Raw genomic sequence first — 4,067 nt, forward strand, 5'->3', positions numbered from 1 at the left:
ATTGCACCACTGCACTCCAGCCTGGAGGATCACTTGAGCCCAGGAGGCGGAGGCTGCAGTGAGCAGAGATTGCACCACTGCACTCCAGCCTGGGCGACAGTAAGACTCTTTTCTCCAAAAATTAAAAAATTAAATTAAAAAAAAGAAATCCAGAGGAAGTAGAGGAAGGAAAGATGGGAAACATGGTTTGTCCAGCTACAAGAGCTAGGTTCTATAAAATAGCTTCAACACAGCACTCTGTCCATTTCACGGCTGAGAAAACTAAGGCTGCTAAGTGACTACGCGAGGACTGATACTGGGTCAGTCCCTCAGAACCAACGCCCCTTCCCACCCAATGCCCTGCTCCTGAAAGATCCACCACCTGATACGGTTTGGATATTTATCCCTGCCCAAATCTTGTGTGGAATTGTAATCCCCAACGTGGGAGCTGGAGCCTGGTGGGAGGTGTTTGGATCCTGCGGGCGGACCCCTCGTGGCTTGGTGCCGTCTTTGTGACAGTGAGTTCTGGGGAGATCTTGTCATTTCAAAGTGCCTGGTGATAATGAGTTCTGGTGAGATCTGGCATCTCTCCGCCACTCACACTCCCTCTCTTGCTTCTGCCGGTTCCCCCTTTACCTTCCGCCATGAGTGAAAGTTTCCTGAGGCCTCCCCAGAAGCTGGTGCCAACACTATGCTTCCTGTACAGCCAGGAGAACTGTGAGCCAATTAAATCTTCTTTCTTTATAAGTTACCCAGCATCAGGTATTTCTTTCTAGCAATGTAAGAACGGTTTAATATACCATCCAAGAGTACATTCTTTTGTTCTTTTTTTTTTTTTTTTTTTTTTGAGACGGAGTCTTGCTCTGTGGCCCAGGCTGGAGTGAAGCGGCCGGATCTCAGCTCACTGCAAGCTCCGCCTCCCGGGTTTACGCCATTCTCCTGCCTCAGCCTCCCAAGTGGCTGGGACTACAGGCGCCCGCCACCTCACCCGGCTAGTTTTTTTGTATTTTTAGTATTTTTTAGTAGAGCCGGGGTTTCACTGTGTTAGCCAGGATGGTCTCGATCTCCTGACCTCATGATTCGCCCGTCTCGACCTCCCAAAGTGCTGGGATTACAGGCTTGAGCCACCGCGCCCGGCCTCCTTTGTTCTTTTATTTTTTTCACCATGGACTGATATTTTGGTAAAGCCATAAAAATAAAGTGCTAGAAAAAATAAAATTTAAAAACAAAGATCACAAAAACCAACAAGCTGGGCACAGTGGTTCTTGCCTGTAATCCCAACACTTTCAGAGGCTGAGGTGGGCGGGTCACTCGAACTCAGGAGTTCCCCGCCACAGTGAGTGGTCTATTAAAAAAGAAAGTTTCTTCTGGCTGGTCCTAGCCGCCCCCAACCCTCTAGAGGTCCAAGTATGAGCTCCATTTGGACACAGAAATCCCCCACAATTCTTCTCTGGTGTCCACACAGGGGCACTACCTGGCCTAAAAGGGCCACACCCAGTTGGGGGACAAGCACAAACTTCCAGCCTGGTGGGACATGGCCCAGGAGCTGCTGCCAGAGCAGAAAGAAGCCCCAGCCTGCCTTAGGGTACCTCTGCATCTCAGGGCACAGCAAAGGTTGTACAAAGTCCCAACTCCCAGAGGGAGCGGGTACAAGGGCACAGCCAGGCTGCGCACCAGCCGTGACAAAGCATGAGGAGGAGGTGGGTAAGGGGCTGCAAGACCCATGGGCCCTCCAGAAAGGACTGGTCAGCAGGGCACGAGGCCCCGGGGGTCCTGAGACGGCACTTCTCTGACGAGGCTCTGGAGCAAACATGGCCTTCATCCCACATGCTTCCTGCGATGCAGCCCCCTGCCCAGCCCCGCCCAACACCCTAGGCCCATCACGCCACCTGGACTACCTCGGCCTGGCTCCTCCAAGCTGCACGTGCCCACCCATTGCCCGAATTAACGGGGTCCCTAGTGACCATCTCAGTGCTCTCCCACACTCCTGTTCCTCGTCTCCCTCAGCTCCTACAGTGTCCCTACTGTCCACCCCGCGTAATGATCCTTGACCTCTCGCTGTCTCCCACCCTGTGCCCACACCTTGGCCACCACAGTGTCTTACTGCAAAAGACGTCAACTGGCCTCTGCTGTGCACTCCCACTTTCTTGGCTGCCAAAGGAATCTCTTCAAAAATGCTTAACCAGGTTTCCCATTCCACTGAGGACACCTGGACCCCAGACTCCTTCCTGTCACGGCCACGCACCCCCAGAGCCTGGGATGTGTGGCAGGTGCCCCTCTGCCTGCAAAGTTCCTCCTAACCACAGGGCAGGCTCCTCCTGCCACTGGGACCTCAACCTGAATATCACTGCAGGGAAGCTCTCCTAACTTCCATCTCATGTTGGCACAACGCCATCGCCCCAGTGTCAGGTGTAGTGAGTCCCACTGTCTGGCACAGTCTTGGTGACTGAAACATTTTGTACATAGAGGCCATGCACATACCTGTGCACACACAGGGAAAGAACTGGAATATCAGCAAATACACATTAAATGATGGAACATCACTGTGATCTCTGATGACTCAGAACCCTTCACACAGTGCCCATGAGTCATGACAACCATTCTCTGCAGAGCCTGAGGTCTGTGAGGTCTACGGGCCTCTTCTCTGAGGACTGCCTGTGGCTCCCGTCCGGTACCAGGCGCCCTGCCACTGGGCTTGCCTCTAACTCATCGATCACAGCCACCCACGGGGGTTGCTCTTCTGAGAATCTGATCACGCAATCTCATCTGGCCTCAAATCTGCCCGCGACTCCTGACCATTTTCAAAACAAAGTTCGATCTCCTTGGCACGGTGTATGAAGACATACCGAGGACGGGGTCCAGCCTGCGTGGCTTCAGCTGCTCCTTGTAGGCCCAGAGTAGCCTTTATCTGCCAGTTTCTGCACACGTGCTACTCCAGGCCCCCAGACCCCTCTCCCCACATTGGGTGAGGTTCCTTCCCACCAGGTCTCAGGACTCAGCAGGTCTTATCAAAAGCTTCAGGCAGCCAGGACAGGCAGATGGCACGCACCACCCCCTCTAGTGAGATGGGTGCTACCAGGCCTCTGTGCTCTGCACAGAAGAGCAGCCTGATAAATCCACACAGCAAGTGACTCGCTGCAGCATCCAGGGAGCGCCCAACTTCTCCAGCGCCTTAGCCATCACACTCAGGACCCACGAGAAGCTCCACACACCAAGGGCCTGTAAGTCAGCTGGGCTTGGCGTGCCTTTCCTTCTGATCTCATCATAGAACGGCCTGCCCTGCTTCCGTACAAATCCCATCTCTGGATGATCCCCAAAGCCTCAAGGCTGAGATGAACTGGCTTTTAAAAGCACGGACTCAGCGTCTGGACGCAATCTGCCTGTCGGCCAGCAGGCGTCACTAGCAAGCACCTGGTTTCAAGAAGGACCACATGAAGCTTCCGGGTTGGGGAGCGGCAGGAGAAGCCTCCAGGGAGGGGACCGACCCACTGCCAAGCAGGCACCCTCTTCCAGGAGAACCTCCCAGCAGGGGCTGGAACAGCACCGGGGGGCATCCCATCACTTAGATTTTCTCCTTTTAAAAATACTGAGCTGATGTAATGGTGATGTTGTAGGTTTACCCGTTGTGGTATAATGACGCATCATGGTTTGCTTACAGTTCCTGGCTCATAACTCTCCCTCATCACAGTCTTTTGTTACAACGTTGGGCGTGTCAGGCCTCAGGAAACAGAATCCTCCCAGGTCTCCACTCTCACCTGACTTTCCATTGTAGGTCATAAGCCTCTCCCCAGAGCTCCCACCCTCTACCCTGGGCGAAGGAATGCTGACTTCAAGAAGCCTCCCTAAAAACCCACGAGGACAGGGTTTGGAGAGGTTCCTGGGGAGTGGTGGGGGGCTGGGGGGTCCTCCAGGAAACCCCTTCCCCCATGTCTCCCCCTACGCATCTCATCTGTATCCTCTGTAATACCTTTTTTTTTTTTTTGAGACAGAGTCTCGCTCTGCTGCCCAGGCTGGAGTGCAGTGGCGCGATCTCGGCTCACTGCAAGCTCTGCCTCCCGGGTTCCCGCCATTCTCCTGCCTCAGCCTCC

General features: G+C 54.0%; 1 protein-coding gene across 1 annotated transcript in view; it reads right to left on the reverse strand.

The window, feature by feature from the left end:
• CCDC57 (coiled-coil domain containing 57) overlaps positions 1–4,067 on the reverse strand; it is a 142,921-nt gene that overhangs the window by 137,197 nt on the left and 1,657 nt on the right. The gene's annotated exons all lie outside the window — the stretch shown is intronic.

The sequence above is a fragment of the Colobus angolensis genome, unplaced genomic scaffold (genome assembly GCF_000951035.1).
Source record: "Colobus angolensis palliatus isolate OR3802 unplaced genomic scaffold, Cang.pa_1.0 Scaffold1, whole genome shotgun sequence".
In the NCBI taxonomy this organism is placed as follows: domain Eukaryota; kingdom Metazoa; phylum Chordata; class Mammalia; order Primates; family Cercopithecidae; genus Colobus; species Colobus angolensis.